Source organism: Nicotiana tomentosiformis, chromosome 12, assembly GCF_000390325.3.
Source record: "Nicotiana tomentosiformis chromosome 12, ASM39032v3, whole genome shotgun sequence".
Taxonomy (NCBI): Eukaryota; Viridiplantae; Streptophyta; class Magnoliopsida; order Solanales; family Solanaceae; genus Nicotiana; species Nicotiana tomentosiformis.
In genome coordinates this window covers 125,347,235-125,367,705 of record NC_090823.1, presented here as the reverse complement: position 1 = coordinate 125,367,705, position 20,471 = coordinate 125,347,235, and the positions used below count along the sequence as shown (strand labels likewise).

Genomic DNA, 20,471 nt, shown 5'->3' with positions numbered 1-20,471 from the left:
TTACTGAGCAGCAACCTGTTTTCCTTTTATTTTGAGTTATACCATTTTTATGAGTATTAATCTGTTTTCATTATTAATTGAGTTATTCCAATATGTGTAGCTATCCTGTTTAGTCTAATATCACATGTCTACGTGTTTTAACTGCTTATTTGAACTCTGTGAAGCATGCCTAGTTGATTTCCTGCTTTTTTCTTGTTCTTTATCAGTATAGCCGTAGAAATCTTACTATTAACTGTTGTATTTGTCGTTTGATCTGTGTATTTACTTTTGAGACTACGAGGTGGTTCCTTGGGAGTTCTCCCTGCAAATTTACTTTGGGACTACGGAACGGTATTTCGGGAGATCCCCTGTCTTGCATATTTAATTTGGGACTACGGAACGGTATTCCGGGAGATCCCCCTGTCTTGCATATTTACTTTGGGACTACGGAACGGTGTTCTGGGAGATTCCCTTGTCTTTCATATTTACTTTGGGACTACAGAACGGTATTCCGGGAGACCCCCCTGCACATTTACGTTTGAGACTACGAAACCGTATCTCGGGAGATATCTTGTTGTATTTTTGTGTATTGAGTTGTTACCTTCTATGAATTTTTTCGTATTAAATTTTAGTCTTTATTTTACTGCGATATTTCATTCTTGCCTTGCTTTATCATCATATTCCAGTAGGGCCCGGAGCTGACCTCGTCACTACCCTACTGAGGTTAGGCTTGACACTTACTGGGTACCGATTGTGGTGTACTCATGCTACTCTTCTGCACATGTTTTTCATTTGCAGATCTAGGTGCTACTTATCAGCCGCACTATCAGTGAGCCGAGACAACTTTGGAGACTTCAAGGTACATCTGTTGCATCCGCAGACCTCGGAGTCCCCTTCTACTCTTTCTCATGTCCATTATCTTCTGTATTTTTCCTTTGTTAGACTCTGATGTATAAAGACACTACATCTTCCTTCTGTAGTTTGTGATTCACAATGTTCCGGGTTTTAGGATTACTGTGTATTTTTGAACATTTAGTTGTTAAATTTATGTTTCATTTCATTATTTCGCAAAACGTTAGCCTTACCTAGTCGTAGAGACTAGGTGCCGTCACGAGTCATACGGAGGGGAAATTGGGTCTCGGTAGTTAGTAAAAGGAGAGCATGACGGGCTAAATCCACAAAACGGGTTTCGTACTAAGTAACAGTCATACTGCCCTGCAGTAGACGCTCAAATTGCGTGCGGAAATCCTCTCTCAATGTGATAGGGAGGAACTTCTCTAAAAATAGCCGTGAGAACTGCTCCCCGGTCAATGCAGGCGATCCAACTTGTTTGGTCAACATATAATCTCTCCACCACCTCTTGGCGGAACCTGTCATCTGAAATACAGCAAAATCGACCCCATTAGTCTCAACTATACCTATGTTCCGCAATACCTCATGGCAGCGGTCAAGATAATCTTGTGGGTCCTCAGAAGGTGTACCACTAAAGTGAACTGGAAAGAGCTCAGTAAACTTATCAAGTCTCAATAAGGCCTCAGAAGACATGGCGGGCCTATCACCGGCCTGTGCCGTAATGACTGGTTGAACTACCCCAATTGGCGGGGCTACTGGAGCCTGATACTGGGGAGCCATCTGCTCTGGAGCGGGAGTAGTGAGAGTCTGTGCTCCTCCCCCAGCCTGTGAGACGGCTGGTGCCATTGGAATTGTACCATTCTGGGCCATACCCTCCATTAGGCTCACCAAACAGACTAGAGCGTCCTGAAGTACTGGAGTAGCTATGAACCCTTCCGGAACCTGAACTGGTCCAACCGGTGCAGTTTGAACTGGAACCTCCTCCTGAAGATCTACTTAAGGTTCTACAACAGGTGATGGCGCTCGAGCTCTAGAATGAGCTGTACCTCTGCCTCGGTCTCTAGCGCGACATCGGCCTCGACCTCTACCCCTAGCCATAGTTGTCACCGGGGGATCTGGTCCCTGTCCGTCGGTAGATATATTATGTCTTTTCACCATCTGCGAGAGAATAAGAATAGAATGGTTCAATCATCGATGATAGAATAAAATTGCATGACAGAATAAGAAAGAAGTGGTATTATTCCTAAACTTTATAGCCCCTGAAAGATAAGTACATACGTCTTCGTACTGATCCTTTAGACTCTACTAATCTTGCTTGTGACTCGTGAGACCTAAGTAACCTAGTACTCTGATACCAACTGTCATGACCCGAAATTTCCACCTTCGGGTCAGTGATGGCGCTTAATATTTTACTTGCTCGGCAAGCCAACGTTAGAATATAATTAGCCATTTTAATAAAATTTTAAATTAATTAATAACAAGAAATAAATACGAAAATAAAGTCTGAAATAAAGTGAATAATCCATAATAATCATGATGTCTAAATACCATCCCAGAACTGGAGTCATAATTGCACGAGCTTCTAGAATAATACAAATAATAGTCTGAATAAATTAAAGTTGTCTAAAAAAACACACAGCTGAAATAAAGTAGAAGGGGACTTCAGAACTACGGACGATGTACAGTTATACCTCAAGTCTTCTCTGGGTAGCTGAAATCCGAGCAAGTCTACGGTACGCCGCTGGGACCAACTCTGAAATCTGCACAAGAAGTGCAGAGTGTAGTATGAGTATAACCGATCTCATGTACTCTGTAAGTGCCGAGCTTCAAGATTTTAATAAACCTTTGCCTCACGAATTAGTGTCTGAAATCCTCAAATATAGTCATAAACAATTCAATATACTCAATACAAATCGTAGGAATTAATTCCATACGAATGTTCTAATTTTCCGGATTAAAATCTGAAATTCATCTAAAAAATCAACAGTTGGGCCCACGTTTCGAATCTAGGAAAAACTTATGAAATCCGAACACCATTTGCGAGACGAGTCCAACCATATAAAAATTATCAAATTCCGATGTCAAATGGACCTTCAAATCTTAAATTTTCGTTTTTAGAAAGTTTTACAAAACTTCCAATTTCTTCCATCTAAATCCGAAATAAATGATGAATATTGACATGGATTTATGAAATATCATCAATATATGATAAAGAATACTTACCCAGTTCAAAGTCGTAAAAAAACCACTTTGGAATCGCCCATATTCGAGACTCAAAACTCAAAAATGAGAAAAAATGGCTAACTCCCGATTTTTAAGCATTTTGTCCAGTATTTTCGGATTTTCGAAAATATTTTCGCATATGCGAAATAGGCTTGCCCGGCGTGTATCCGCATCTGCAAAAGTTGAGCCTCATTTGTGGCTGTGCAGAAGCGCATAAAGGACCCGCAGAAGCGGTGCCTTCCGCATTTGCGAAGGCCTAACTGCAGAAGCGGTGGTCGCATCTGCGACCATTTTCTCGCAGAAGCGAGTAGGCTACCCCGCTCCAAAATCGCAGAAGCGACGAGACACGTCCGAAACTCACTCGAGCCCCTCGGGACCTCGTCCAATTATACCAACCAGTTCCATAACATAATACGGACTTATTCGAGGTCTCAAATCACATCAAACAACACCGAAATTGTAATTCACACTTCGATTCGAATTTTTGATTTTCAAACTTTTCAATTTGTAAAACTCGTGCCAAAACATATTAAACGAATCCGGAATGACTTCAAATTTGGCACACAACTCATAAATGACATAGCTGAGGTATTCCAATTTTCAGAATTAGATTCCGACCCCGATATCAAAAAGTCAAATCCGTGGTCAAACTTTAGAAATCTTTAGCCTTTAAATTACTAGTTTCCGTTAAATGGTCATAACTTGAGTTAGGGACCTCCAAATTAAATTTCGGGCATACGCCCAAGTTCCAAATTATGATACGGACCACCAGAACTATCAAAACACTAATTTGGGTCTGTGTGCTAAAATGGTTGACCAAAATCAACTTAATTGAATTTTAAAGCTTTATTCCACATTTTAATCTATTTTTCACCTAAAAAATTTTCGAAAATTATGCGGATTGCGCACACAAGTCGATGAATGATGAATAATGCTTTTTGAGGTTTTAGAACACAGAAATAATTATTAAATTTAAAGATGTCCTTTTGGATCATCACATATAAAGTCATTGCTAATTCCATGATAATATGTCTTGTTACAAGTATCATAAGAAGTCATAGAAACTTATATATCTAATTGATAGGATTTGCAGAAAATCCAACTCCCAAATTCTTGACTTTACAGAAAACTCAACTCCCAAATTCAGAGTATCACTTTGTTACATAAACTAAGACGAATTCAGATTTTGGCTATTGAGTTAAGGAAAAGTCAAAACTCCTCAACTCCACTGAAAGGTACCATTTGATATTGAGTTGTGGCCATTCATTTTGAAGAAGGAAGCAGTCAATACACTCAATAATTTGGGATACTTCACTAAGATGATCCGCCTATGGATATGGATAATTGTACTACCTTTTGTTATGACTCATATTAACTATATACAATTCTTCCTTTCCAACCAAAATAAATAAATAATTAAAACTCTTATATCTTGCTCATTTTCTCTTTGTAAATTCTGTTTATTCTTATTTAGTGAAATTCTTTAATTTGCTTTATAATCCCCAAGAGTGTCATTTCAATTTTTATTTGATTAGAAAATATCCCAATTTTCACATGCTTGAAACTTTTACGCCGAGAATATCAAACCTTAAAAGTCAACAATCATGAATAAAAAAAGACAAAATTGAAGCCTTTTCCAAGTTGCTTCAGTAAACTGCAAGGAAGTTGAGTGCTTTGCCTGACTAGTTTGACCCCACCACTTTGCATCATTAAGTGTTAAAATTGAAGTAAATCCTTCTTCACATAGCAGCACATGTATATGGAAAACTCATTTCCTGTAATTATAGTAGTACTACCCATTTTTGTGTTAACTTATATTGGATTGGACATGTCCAGTCCTTTCTAATTCACAGAGGAACATAGGCATTTGATTCCTTTTATTATATGTTTCTCATTTTGGTTTATTAATATACAGGTAGGGGTCTGCCTAACACCCACCAAAATGGCTGTCTTTAAAAAAAAGAAAAAAAAAAAATCTTCTTCACATAGATTTCAGTGCTGATATCTCCTCCTCCTTATTCAAGATTTAGCAATAGGTATCTCAAATTCATGGAGAAATCCAATTCATTCTTTTTCCTCTGCACATTTCTGGGCTTTCTATTGATACTCCCTCCGTTCCAATTTATGTGAACTTGTTTGATTGGACACGGAGTTTAAGAAAAATAAAATTTTTTGAAATTTGTGGTCCTAAACAAGTTAAAAAGGGGCCTACAGTATTTGTGTGGTTATAAAAGCTTTTTATTAATGGTAGAATTGTAAATTTAAGCTAAATTATTACTAAATTTAGAAAGGGGTCACTCTTTATGAAACATACCAAAAAGAAAATAGGTTCACATACACTGGAACAAAGGGAGTATTACTTAGCAGAATTCACTGTTTTAAAAGGCGTGAGCGTAAGGCGAGGTATTTTACATATGACTCAGCGAGATGTAATCCCCGAGACACAGAGCGTAAGCCCCATAAGTATTTAATTTTTAATAGTTTGTAAAATAATATAATTACAGTAAATATTTATAAACAGGTAAAATTGCATAAAAATGAAGAAAACTATAAAATGTGAAATATATGTATATATATATTAACTTGAGTCTAAAAGAATAACGTTTTCTACATTGAGAAATAAAAATAATGACTATCCTGCAATTTGAATTTTGAACTTGTTGCTACGAAAGAGAATGGAGTTCTCTTTGTATTTGTAAAAAAAAGGTGAATATTCATTGTTTTGAGGAGATATTAGCAGACTAGCGGACAAGATAAAGAATTGGGAAAGACCATGAATTAAGGCTTCAATCAATAAAAAAAGGTCTTGACTTTTAAATTTAATACATTTCAGTTCCTTTTTAAAATATTTGAGTAATTACCAAGCTGACTTTTAAAAATTTGGGTATTATATAAAAGACTTATTCAACAAATTTTGTTTTAATTTGAAAACGTCTCTAGGGCTTACGCCTCAATAAAGAAACGCGCCTCAAATGCTCGGGTGTATGCCCCGAACACCTGGGCATAAGTCCCGAATTGCTAGGCGTACGTCTCTTCAGACTTTCGTCCCACACTATCGCCTTGAGGCATTTTTGGTGCGCCTCGCCCCGGAACTCGCCCCGAAAATTTCTTTTAAAACAATGGCAGAATTTATGTCCGCAGTGCTTGAAAAAACTGATTTTTATTGCTTGAAATCAATAAAAGATTCATTACAAGACCCTTTGAACAATTTACAGTTGGGATTTCTTAAGTGAAAAAATTACACCGCAGAAGAACTTAAGGTCAAATAGGTCTGAAGTGCAATCAATGTTTTCATACACTTAAGACCAAATAGGTCTGAAGTGATAAAATTACACTTCAGATGCACTTAAGGCCAACTAGGTATGAAGTACAACCAATGTTTTCATGCACTTAAGGCTACGTGGGTGTGAAGTGCAAATTACCATAAACAAAAATATATTTTTTCGAATTTCAACAATCCAATGCACGTTTTAACACTTAAATCTACTCCAAATGAGCTCAAATTTGAAACATAAACCTCCAAATATCATCAAGAACAAACTCAATCATCAATTTTGTCAAAATAATAATAAATCTAACAAACCCAATTTGCAGTAGAGAAGAAGAAGAAGAAACCTAAACAGTAGTAAAAGAAATAAAGCGCCACAACAGCTTACCACTGTAAAATACCCTAAACTACCTTAAAATATGCTCACAAATACCATATGAATTCATGGTCACTTTTATTTTCAGAGGGAAAGAGAAGAAGAAGAAGAAGAAGAAGAAGAAGAAGGAGGAGGAAGAGGAGGAGGAGGAGGAGGAGGAGGAGGAGGAAAATGCCTGAAGTTATCTAAAATTTGGGTACTAGATTAAAAAAAAAATTAAAAAATGGGTACAGATTAAATAGGGGCGACTAAATAGGGCACCCCGTGTAATTTTTACGCTTACAAATACTATTTGATGCGAGTGGAGTCAAATTTGGGTGGCATAATATTTAGAAGAATTAACCTAAATAGTCGTCCACTCAATCACTTAAAATAGACGATAAATATATAATATATGTATATATGTGTATAAATATGTATAATCCATGTATACTGGCGAGAAAAAGTAAATAATGAATATAGCTGGTTATTTGTGTAAAAAAGGTAAAATTACACGTAAAAAATAATAGCCGGCAAAATGATGCATGTTTTTGTATATTAGTGTATAATATACAAAATTTATACACAATCAGTATATATTTTTATAAATTTAGCTATCAGATATAATTATTTTTGACTGATCGACCAAATATATAATTTGCCCTTTATAATTCCCAAACCCAACAGTGCCATTTCCATATTCACTTATCCCAATTTCCACATGATTGAAACTTTGCTCTGAAAACGTCAAACTATGAAGTCAAGAATCATTAATAAATAGTAGTTGTAAAGACCAAAATTGTACACTTTTGTTGCTTCAGTAAACTACAACGAAGTTGAGTGCTTGATCTGAAGAGTTTGACCCCATTGCATCATTAAGTATAAAATTTGAAGTATTAATCATTCTCCAGAGAGGTTTTCAGTGCTAATATTCCCTTTTCCGTTCAAGATTTAGCAGGAAGTCTTTCAAATTTATGGAGATTTCAAATTTCAGAACAAGATCTTTCTTTCTTGTCAGCAATATTCTTGGCTTTGTATTGACATTATTGGCCTTAATTTCTGTCTGCAGTGCTACAGATACTGATATTCATTGCTTGAAATCAATAAAAGATTCATTACAAGACCCTTTCAATTCTTTGGACTCTTGGGATTTCAGCAATTCTACTGAAGGTTTCATCTGCCTTTTTATAGGAATTGAATGTTGGCATCCTGATGAGACTAAGGTACTGAGAATTATGCTTCCAAAAATGGGATTAATTGGTGAATTTCCACGTGGCATTCAAAATTGCACAAGCTTGACTGCTTTAGATCTTTCAGGCAACAAGTTGTATGGAACTATCCCTTCTGATATTTCAGTGATACTTGATTATGTGGTAATACTTGATCTATCAAATAACACATTTTCTGGCAATATACCACCTGATATAGCTAATTGTGCTCATCTTAACGATCTGAGGTTGGACAATAATAATCTAGAAGGTGAATTCCAAGTAGAATAGGCTCTTTACTTCGCCTTCGGACATTCAGTGTAGCCAACAATTACTTGACTGGGGCAGTGCCATCGTTTCTTAGTGAACAAATCACAGCTGAGAGTTTTGCAAACAATCCTGAGCTTTGTGGGAAGCCTTTGAAAGGATGTGAGAATTCTTGGATATGGAAACATATCGATCATGCTTCGTTCATTAAAGCGTTTGTGGTTGGTTGGGTACTTTTCTTTACGTGGGCTTTAGTCCTTCGCTTATTTCAATTTCCAAGCAAGGTAATCAACAAGATAGTCTCATTCAACAAATGGAAACTGAGGGCAAAGGAACATTTAACTTCAGGAAGCGATTCGCCAGATGAAGAGGACTTACGCAGCAACCAGAAGGTAAAGATCCTGCTACGTACATTTCCAATATTTCCCCTGCATTAGTTAAGTTCCATTTTTTTGCTAGCGTCGCGTATAGACTGCCACTTTACATTTTCTGCTGTTCTTTATTCAATGAACAAATTTGATAACAGTAAGTGTTTCGATGTTTTGTTCTATTCTGTGGGGGTAAGGTATGCGTACACACTACCCTCCCAGACCCCACTTGTGAGATTATACTGGGTTGTTGTTGTTGTTCTATTCTGTATGTTCCAATGATTTAACAGGCTGCTTTACAGATATTAAGGCTGGAGAAGTTTGTCACTAGAATGAGTTTTGAGGAGCTGGAAAAAGCAACTTCTGGTTTTAGTGAAAACTATTTAATAGGAAATGGAATGTTGGGCAAAGTGTACAAAGCAATTCTACCAAATGACTGGACACTTGCCATCAAGAAGCTCAATGAATGGGAGAATTTGGAGGACGAGTTTGTCTCTGAGATAACAACTCTCGGTGGCCTGAGACATCGGAACCTATTGCCTCTTATAGGTTTCTGTGCTGAAAAAGAAAAAAGATTTCTTGTTTACAAATACATGTCTAATGGAAATCTTCATGAATGGTTGCACTCAACCGAAGATAAGGCCAAGATTTTGGACTTCCATTTGAGGGCTAAGATTGCGCTTGGGGTAGCAAAAGGCCTGGCTTGGCTTCATCATGGGTACGAATTACACATTACACACGGGAGCATAAGCACACGGTGTATATTGCTAGACCAAAATTTTGAACCTAAAATATCCAATTTTTGGGAAGCCAAGTTTTGGAGTAAGAATGACACTGCACTAAGTTGGAGTCTTTTTCCAGTAGCTGAATATTCAGGTTTAGGTTCTTACAAGCAAGACATCTACTGCTTTGGTGTTGTGCTTCTTGAGCTGGTAACTGGGAAGGAACCATATGAATTGACCAGCTCGAGAAATCTATTTGATCACTCGCCTTGTCTACTTGATGCAGATAGACATTTGCTTGGAAAAGGAGTCGACAATTTAATCCTCCAGTTTCTTGAATTAGCTTGTAACTGTGTGAAGTTCTTTCCTAATAAAAGGCCAACAATGTTGGAAGTGTATGACACACTGAGGTCAATTTCTCAGGGTCGAAAGGACTTGGTACGAAAAATACCCTCAGCAAGTGAGATTTCAAGCCTATATGATTAGTGCTATAGTTTATCTGGTTAATCAGAAGATAAAGCAGGAGCAGACCAAACTAAAGTATGAAAGCCATATTTTGATTGCATTTGCAGTTTCTAAGAGTTCACAAAAGACTCATGCTGAATTTATTTAGTTTGAAATATTATAGGCAATTTCTGAGAGTGTGATATCTCACACCGAGTAAATCCTTAACACTTCTCCCTCTTACTAAGACTACAGAATGTTCTTGTACATTATGGCCAATACCAGGTATATAAGCAGTGATTTCAAATCCATAGGTTAATCGTACTCTTGCAACTTTATGCAAGGCGGAGTTTGGTTTTTCTGGGGTGATAGTGGAAAGTTGACAGCTAAGTCATCTTTACTGCCACTCTACAGAACCGTATATGAGATTATCACCTCATACGGCCTCCTTCCGGGAGCCCGAGCCATCAGTGAGATACTACTCAGGAAGTGCTAGAATTCTAACCTTGTGTTAGGACCTATGGGCCAAGGGACAGTCTCAGGTAGACAGTTTATATGGGGTGTAGGCCTCCCAAAAGGTAACCGAGGCTTGCAAAGTTTTCCTCGGGCCGGACGAAGATTGGCCCAAGAGTGCAAAGGCAGAAGGGAGCTTAGCTGCAAGATCCACCCGTCGAGCATGGATGTAAGTTGGCCTTAGTGATCCGACGGTGCCAGTCGCTGAAAATAGCCTTGAGCAGACAGAACTACATGCTTTTACAGAACTAATAAGATTAGTGGAACCTATAGAAAGTTCAGACATTAATATTGAACATTTTAGTTTGTTAGCTGTGACAATTAAAGCATTTAATTGACACTTCTAATGGAGCAAAGGAGAAAGATATTCTATTACATTGAATAACGGGGATAACAATTTCTGTCTTTAATTAGATGCTAGGCCAGGCGATTCCAGTCACACCACAGGCTCAAGTAAGCACTTAGTCTGAGCAATTAAATTAAACCACTTGCTCTCTTGTCTAAATTAAGAGCTAAATATACTAAAAAATGAAAATAAAAAAGGGAAAGAACCCCTTTTCTTTGTTTTTCCCTTATAAACAACTAGTTGGCTGAATTATGCCAGAAGTTGTTCCTGCAGCATTAGCACAAGAAGCTTGAGCAGCTGGTTGATTCTTATAAGTGAGATGTACATCTTCCAATTTTATTCCTCGGCATGGATTTCTTTTACTGCAATCAAATTTCATCGCGACTCGCATTGCTGAACTTCCATGTATATCTTGATATGTAACATCACTAATTGTCACACCTGACACCTATTGAACAAGAAAATCAGGAAATATCTGGCGAATGTAGCGCTAACTTTAATGGTTAAATAAAAATTCATACCTGGCCAGGACAATTTTTGTTATATGGACAATAATTCTGATCAATAACAATTGGATTTTGAACGTTAACCATTGTAGCATGTTGGAAAAGAACATTCTTTACAAAGCCAGTACTTGGTCTGCCCGATGTTTTGATCCTAACACCATTTTGTGTGTTCTTAAATATAATTGATTTGACTGTCACGTTTTGCACCCCTGCTTCTTGAAAATCCTTGCCTAAACTCCCAATGCTGCAACAAAATTCACCACCATATTATTGTATTAGGGATTTAACTTATTCACCGACAAAGTCAATATTTTTACACTTATCAATATATTTTATCTAACAACAACCACTACGCCCCGGTCCCAAACAAGTTGGGGTCGGCTTTCATCTGTTATAATACACCTGCCTTATTTTTCAAGTTACTAAATGGAAACTCGGTGCACTAAGCTCTCGCTATACGTGGAGTCCGGGAAAGGATCTGACCACAAGGGTCTATTGTATGCAGTCCTGCTTTTCTGCAAAAGGCTGTTTCCATAGTCCGAACCCGTGACCTCTTGGTCATATGACAACAACTTTACCAGTTACACCAAGGCCCTCTTTAATATTTTCCAAGTTACTGATCCCACTTATTACTTAATTATTATTACCTGATTCCATGGCCAGGGCCACAAGCCATGTTTTGGATCCACAAGTTAGTAGTTCCAGGACCAATGGAGATACAATCATCTCCGGTACTGATTTTCGAGTTCAAGATCGAGATGTCAGACGATAATTGAACGTGAATACCATCAGTATTCGGGCTTTTGCCAGAGGCAAAAACTTTGACAGCCTGCAACTTCACATTTTTGCACCCATTGAAGACAATGTGAAACATTTGGCTGTTCAATGAAGTTAGTCCTGTTATTGCTATATTATCTGAGTTGGAAAATCCCAGACTCTGCAATAACAAGAATTTAAGTCAGCATTTGAACATTATGAAGCAAGAAATTGGGTTATTGATTTCAGTTCAAAAGCAGCATTTAAAATTCTTATAGTCTAAGGTCAAAACTCCTTATTATCACAAGAGAATTTAATCCTACATTTGAAAAAATTAAATAAACCATAATACCAGGGTTGAAAATACTTGGACAGTTACTTACATAAAGTAGCTGTATATCCTTATTTAAAGGAAACGCTACACTCATCTAGAAAATTGCTAATTCCGAGAAATGAACAAGTTTTGGATTTGTTTTCCCAATGTGACCAGAATAATTAACCTTCTATTGACCACACCAAGTCATTAATGAAATTTTTAACAATGTGTACAAGTAAGACACTTAATTATACAAAAGTTTAACTACATATAATTACAACAAGTTAAAGTACACTAAAAAGGGCAGCCCGGTGTACTAAGCTCCCGCGATGCAAGGGGTCCGGGGAAGGGCCGGACGACAAGGGTCTATTGTACGCAATTTTACCCTATATTTCTACAAGAGGTTGTTTTCACGGCTTGAACCCGTGACTTCCTGCTCAAATGACGGCAAGTTACGCCAAGACTCCCTTCAACAAGTTAAAATACACTGATAGCATAAAAATTTTACGACTTACAGTAGCACCGCTCGGGCAGTTCTTGCCGGAGGCTTTGCAAATCCACAAAGTAGTTCCTTGGCCATCAAGAATCCCACCATGAATACAAACTCCATCAACACCTTGAAACATAATCCAATTTTTGGAATTTCCAATCACATTATAATCAGAGGGTGCAATAAGTGTGCCATCAATTTGGAATGTTATGGCTCTATTCTTGCATTTTCCTTTAAAATGTGCTTGTTTAACCAAATACTTTCCTTGTGGGACAAATATAGTGGCTGGTTTTAAAGAGCCACAAGCTGCTGCCCAAGCAGTTCAAAAAGCCGTTGTTGAGTCAGTTTGTCCATCTGGTTTTGCACCCAAATTTAGAACATTTAATGTCACAACATCAGCTATGGCTTCAGTCAAGAAAATGGAGAGAAGTGAAATAAGAAGAAGAGAAAAAATGGGGTTCTCCATTTTCATATTTTGATGAGATATGAAGTGATCAAAGACTAAAACAGAGAATATTATTAGAGTTGAGATGATGAGTGGTTGAGCAGTTTGAGTTGAGATATTTATAATAGAGCTCTACAACTTGTTTCTTTCTTTTTACTATTCAGTTTTACCCTTCATGAAAGAGTGGTATTTTGTGAAATACAAGTGGAATAAAAAGAAAGAAAATTGAAAAATGCAACTTACTTTACTTCAAGATCGAAATATTTTGAGAAAGAAGAGAAACATTAGCATATCTTGGTCACGTGTTAAAGACTTTAGACACAAAAAGACAGATTAAAACAATTACTACTAACTGAAAGTTTTTGCAAGAAACTAAAGGAAGCACTTTGAGCTTATGTTGATTGGAAGTCTTTTGGTTTTCCTTTTTTCTTTCTTTTTTCGGTTCATTAAACAGAAAAAAATAATACTGAAAACAGAGTATTTTTGAGATGAGAGAAACCGAAAGTCAGTTACTAAAGACTCCATATAAACTTCTTCAACCCACGACCCACGAGAAAGAAGAAGAAAAAGAAGAAAAAAACAGATTTTTTATGAGTTTACTTCTATACAATATTAATAGTGTAAAAGAAGTTCTACACTATTACATCCGCCTAAAATATAATTATAGTAACTGCTATAACCAAAAGACTAAGAGATTCAACCTACTATAACAGATTAAATAACACTGCTAGTAGGAGTGTACAAAGAAAATCAGACAAATCGCACCAAACTGATAATTCGAGTCAAATCGAGAAAAAAAACCCATATATGGTTTAGTTTGAATTGGTTTGGTGTTGGGAAAAAAATCCGACCATAATTGATTTTGTTTTAACTAAAAAAAAGTCAAACTGAAACCAAATCAACCCGATAGTACATGTATAGAAATTTTAAATATATTCAATACATTAAAATATTTATTTTATTGTAATTTATAAATATTTCTTAAACTTTTTCATAATTTGTCTTTTAATGTATTATTTCAAGATTGGACTTATAATTTTTGAATGCTCCAATAAGTTTTATAGTCCATAAATGTTACTAACTCAAATAAATCCCAAACCAAAATCAAATCAATATTAATGCTAATAAAATACATTCAATTCAATTGTACTAGGAATGACAGTAATGTTGAATATTTATTTTTTTTAGTTTTTTCATAGTTTAGATAAAATGCTCAACTTTTCTTTTTTAATATTTAGTCATGTAAATAATAGTAATTATTAGTCGTACTTATTTTAGCAACTTAGTAATTTAAGATTATGTTTATTTTCATTATGACTTATTAATAATATTTATTTTATGCGATTTTATTATATTTATTGTTGAAAATTTTAGTACAATGCCATGACTCATCTCATATTTTATGTTAGTTTCTTGAAAACATCTTATAAAGTTATGTCTTACTAGGATTAAAGAAATATTTGGAACACAAATTCTGTATTTTGTGCTATGAAGACTTTTGAATAAAAACCCGAAAAAATCCAAAAATCCGAGATTAAAAAATTCGACTTTTATTGGTTTGGTTTGGTCTTTAGATTTAATAACCCGACATAACTGGTTTGGTTTGGTAATTGAAAAACTCGAACGAACCCGACCTATGTATACTCTAACTGCTAGTGTAAAAAATTACACTATAGTATATTAAATGGAGTAACTTTTTCTTCCTCAAATAGTGAACTTATTTTGTTATGTTTTCGGTATTTGTGATTCTAGGTTCATGTTCAATACAACGAATAAACTAAATTAATAAAGTAAAAAAAAATTACCCCGTCATTGTTTACCCGAAAAACGGATAGCAATTGAATTTATATGTAGATCCAAGGATACGTGGTATAACTTGGTACAAATCGAAAAAAATAAGTAAATGAATATCGAAATTAGCTGTAAAAGAAATGAATTCAAACCGAATGAATTAGTTAGCATATGCCTTCAAGTTTTATCACCATCAAATTGAATGGAGAGTGATTGATAGAAGAACAATATGACTCAATATCAAAGCCCCAAAAAGGATAGTATTTGCTTGATGTTCTATAAATCTTAATGAATATGATCCTCCCTCTACAGGTGATAACAACCCTTAATATAGTAAAAAAATTCTATTTTGGATATAATTAAAAATACATAGTTGGGATCCCATGATAGATTAATTAATTAATCTCTCCTTGATTTGCGCCGTGATTTCGCCGAGATTCTCCCCCTAATTGCGGCTATAACGACTTTTTTGTTTCTTGGCTCGATCTCAATCTTGGCCAATCTCGATCTTGATCGATCTCTAGGTCTCGAGCTTGACAACCTATACTTCGCACCATGGCTCGATATTATAATGATGACCCTCAGACCATCATGTTCCAATCTCGATTAATCATACGAAGGGCAAACTCGGTTTTGACCGAATATAGATAGTCCCCTTGTTTTTCGAAAAGAAGATGACGAGAAACGCTATGAATTTCCGAACTCCGACTTGGTGGATGTTGATGTCAACGACGAGCCCGATTATGACGTATGTAACAAATATCCCGTCGGTCCAGTTACCAAGGCATTAAATGCCTGTCAGTCGTTAGTTGGCCACTACCGGCTCTGAACCGTCATCACCAGGCTTTAAATATTTGCACTTTCATCCTCATCCAAACTTTTCATTCAAAAGCTTTTTCAGTACTCTTGTATCTTCTTCAAAAATCCCTTCGCTTTATATATTTTTCATCGCATACAACCCTAATTCTCGTTCCCTTTGTTCATCAATGGCGAAAACCTCCAAAAAGATGCCGCAAAAAGAGACCGCTTCTTCGTCACGACCCGCCAGCGGCGAGGATGCGGCAGAGCCTTGTCCTGAGGAATTCATTCCGGTAGGTTGCTCAACTGTCATCGATTTTAAGGTTGAAAAACCTTCTTCGGTACCGGGCTGATGTGAGCCGATCTCGAGGTACCAGTGTACAATCACCGAGAAAATTATCTATAAAGCAAAACAAGAATGCAACTGGGGCGACAAGCACGTGGTAGTCCCATCGCCTGAAGAATCAATTACTACCCATGTGGAAGGGTTCTTAAGTATTTATACTTATCCTTTCACGCTGGGTCCATTAGACCTTGTCATCGTCGCCTTTTGCAAGAGATATGACGTGACCCTTGGCCAAATCAACCCTTTTTTTGGAGAATAGTGATTCTTCTCCGATTCTTCTCAAGCAAAATCGAGGGGTGTCTTTTCACCCTTGATCACCTTATGTGCCTTTATAGTCCCCGACTCTATCGAAGAGGGTTAATCAAGCTTGCTTGCCGAGCCACCAAAGCGACATTATCGAGTATAGACAAGACTTGTGATCGAGGTTGGATGGGCTAATTTGTTCGAGTCAAAACCTCGGACCTGATCCCTGCCGATGACATGCCGTTTCCTGAGAAATGGAATATGAACCGTAAGTACTTATTTCCCTTCGAGCGTTTTAATTTGTGACTGCCTTTCATTTTCTTGATCCATTTTTTCTTTCTTGTTACAGTTGTGGCTCGGATGCCAGAACCAATTCCGGAACTTAAACAATGGGTTGAAGGTCTAGTGCTGCAGAGACCGTACTCCGAGCGTGCTTGGGTGGAACTATCAAAGGGTCGATGGGAGGTCCGCAGTCATGGTAAGTCTCTTTCTTAGTTTATTTGTCGTTTGATCTTCTTCTTTTGCTTACCCCATTTTTTTTCCTTTGTAGGACCTGGGAAGGACGTTGCCATGAGGCCCCCATCTGGTGTTGAAGTGGTCCATGCCCCGAAGTAGGTTAAAGAGAAGAAGAGAAAAGATGCACCGAGTTCCCCAGTCTCGGAAAAGAAAATATCGGCGAAGAAATCTCGCAAGCCCAATGGGGGCTCCTGTATCATGCCTCCGGACTCGATCCGCCGATTAAGGGATGAGCCCGAAGAAGGAGAAGAGGAATTAGCCTGTGTACGGGCTAATGTTGTGATACAACAATCCTCCGAATCGGCGGAGGTAGATATTGGCCATAATTCTTGAACAAGGAAAAGCCGATATTATCCCGTCTCGAGCTGAGATTGTTGAAGGGGAGACCGAGGGCAAGAATTCTCAGGTAGCAGAAGATATATCAAGGGACGAGCTCGGGATAATCGATATTAGCGGATCCCCTCAGATTTCGGATGCTATGATCCGTGAGGCCAACATGTTGAAAGATCGATCTTACGAGGGTATTCAGGAGTTGACTGATATCCATGACTTTCTGGATGGTCACGAGTCAGCTGCCTCGGAGAATATTATCGGGTTCGGTGGATTACCGGTATCGAAGAAATCATCATGATCAGGCTCTATCTGGTCTTCATCGGTCCCAAAACTGGTGGACCGATTCCCGACCCCGAGTGTTAATCCTGATCGTAAGTGGAAGATAGTGCTCTCCGTCCCGGAGGATGCCCGAATGAGGCCTAGTTACCTTCGGTCCTTGGTGACCGAAGAGTATCAAACCGTGGTGAATGCGGTAGGACCCGCTTGCCTTTTCAATGAGGCCTAACATGCTCTAAATTGGGTAACTTCGATGGTATCTCTACTGTTTCTTTTACACTTAGAGTTGTAGATAATTCTAACATCTTTTTCCATGTTTGTAGGCTTTGGTGTTGCATCACGAGGCTTTCCTCCGAATCTGAGAGGAGCACGAGGCTGAAGTTATGAACCTCACTGAGAAGAGTGACTCCTACAGACTTCTTAGTGAGAAGCTTCAGGAAGATTTGGCAACGGCTCGGAATGAGCATGAGGAGATGGCTGAGCAGGTATTCCAAATTCTTCACAATAGTAAAGATGAATTGGAAATAATCACTAATGATCCGATTCTGCAGGTTCGGCAGAGGCTCGAACAGATCGGACGGCTCAATTCGCAGGTAGATGAGCTACTGGCCGAGGCAGAAAAATTCAAAAAGAATATGGATATCCTCGCCTAAAAAAAAAGGACGTTCAAGTGAAATTAGAGTTGACTGAGGCCCAGCTTCGGGCTGCAAAAGAAAACGCCTCGGTGCAGATCGATAAGATTAAGGAGCTTCAGCATCGGTTAGATTTGGCCACTTCTGATAAGGCAAGCTTGGCCGATGAACTCGAAGTGGCCAGATCTGAGGTGACCGAGGCTAATAAAAGAGCTGATGCTAAAGTGGCCCAATTCAGAATCGATGTTGAGGTCAACCAGGCCAAGGCCAAGAGCATGGTCGAACATGCTAAATGGCAGGCTTAGAGGGAAGCTCTCGAGGGGGTCAGTGCTCAGGGCTTCGATGTTGCAGCCAAAATTGAAAATGCCAAGGCGGAGGAAGCCAGGTCCCGATGGCTGGACTTCCCTGATGAAGACTCTGATAGCTCGGGCGAATCTGAAGACGGGGAAAATCCCGAGGACGCAGCCTCCGATGAATACCAAGCCACTTTGGACATTAAGTTTCTTGTTTTTCTTTTGTATTTTTTCTCGGGCCGATTCAGCCTTTTGTAAAACCTTTTGAATATAAATATAAGGCTTTTCTTGCCCTTTTGGTTCTTGTGTTTTTCCTTTGCTTTTCTATATTTTACAAAGGTCGAAAATGCCTTAGCATAAATTTGTGTTCGAGGGTTTGGACAAACCTTGCCTTTATTTCCCTTCTAAGGTCCGAGGTTTAGACAATTGTCGCGCCCCTTTCTTTCTCGCGAAATCGGGCTTTGACACGTGACAACTTCTTTTAAAGGAAGGGGCGTTAAAAGAGAGAGAGTCGCCACCTAACGGATTTAAGGTGCGTTGGGGCACCTATTTGCAGATAACTCTGGTTTAACCAGTTGCGTCACCAAAGATCGGGTAAGGTCTCAAATTACCTTGAAGAGAAGGTGTTAGGCACTCCTCAAGGTCCACAACGGTGGGTCCCGGCCGAACTTGAATTATATGAATTAGTCTAAGCAAGAAGAAGAGACAAAATTGGGCAAATAAAATAGAATGATTGACTTTAAAACAAAGGCGGGGGGTCCTAAGTTTTTATAGCCTAAAAGATCACCCCGTGCAACATAAATAATACTTCGTAACTCCCTCAAGATGGGGTGTTACTCATATTATTCAGCGGGCACAGAATATCATCTCCTGCTACCCGATTACTAACTTTAAGTTGTTTACCTAAAGTGCACTAGTCAACTCTAGTCATACTCTATGCGTGCACTACCCGTCCCATGCCTATGGTCCAGGAGGCATTTGGACCTCTATTTCAGGGTGGTTCTAAACTTTAAATTAGGTTGCTCAAAAGAGAAAATACTAGGCGACAAGTAAAACATTTAGGACTTTCATGTATAGGCAAACAAGGGCTCAAGTTGGCCTCCGCACTTAGGCAACAAATGCACGCGAACTAACTAATATTGACAGTTGTAGATTTTAATAAGTTGAGGTCGCAGAACCCTATAGGCAGGATCTCTATGTGATTCTGGATTTTATAAGAGGGCAGCTTCATGTGTAAAACCCTTTCTTTTAATACAATTTCTAAAGCCTATATAGTTGCCTACTGATTATAAGCATAAGAGATTAAACCTATAAGCATGATTTCTAGGTGATTCGCGTAGTAACTAACAATGGTAATCACAAGAATATGTTTAGAATTGCTTAATCGAGTCCTATAGGCATGATTTCTAATAATGATTAAAAGAAACGAGCAGGACAATAATCAAGACTAGTTTAAACCCTATAGGCATGATTTCTACAATTTAAACTGTTTTTTTAGATCCTATAGTCATGACATCTAATTTGTAAATTAAGCCGTATGTAAACAGAATCTTATGCGCACATTGAGATATTAACCATTCAATACCCTATAGGCATGGTTTCTAATAGGTAAAAGTAGAACACATTTGGACCAAATAGAGAACCTATAGGCAGGATTTTTAACACACATTTGAGCAAGATAGGATACTTATAGGCAGGATTTCTATAATAACTGAAAAGTAACACATTTTGAGCAAAATAGAATACCTATAGGCATGATCTCTAACACATGACAGCGGAACATGTTTGAACACACTAACACATTTGAGCTAAGTGATGAACCTATAGGCAGGATTTCTACCCCTCTCAATGCAAGTGTAAGATAAATCCCATTTCCCAATTTTACTAATACCCCAAAGTATTATTACAATAATGATTACAAACACAGAATGAATAGCATGAATTACATAGGAGAATAACTATAGGGAGCCTACAGCAGGCCCGAAATACACCTGGACAGGCCTGGCCTTTACAACAGTCTCCAAGTTACACACTCATAGACATACAGCAACCAGGAATTGAATAATTCACCCAATGAGCACAAGATAGAGTTGAGCATATAGAACTAAGGCCCTAGTGTGTCAGAGTTCCCAAAGGCTTCAAGAACCCAGGGCAGTGCTCACACTAGGGTGGTTAACAAGAATAG

At 37.9% G+C, this 20,471-nt stretch overlaps 2 pseudogenes; one reads left to right on the top strand and one right to left on the bottom strand.

Moving 5' to 3' along the window:
• Positions 1-7,376: 7,376 nt before the first annotated feature.
• LOC104108366 (probably inactive leucine-rich repeat receptor-like protein kinase At5g48380) lies at positions 7,377-9,997 on the top strand (annotated as a pseudogene).
• A 206-nt stretch (positions 9,998-10,203) lies between these two features.
• LOC104108365 (polygalacturonase-like) lies at positions 10,204-13,166 on the bottom strand (annotated as a pseudogene).
• Between the last annotated feature and the right edge of the window lie 7,305 nt (positions 13,167-20,471).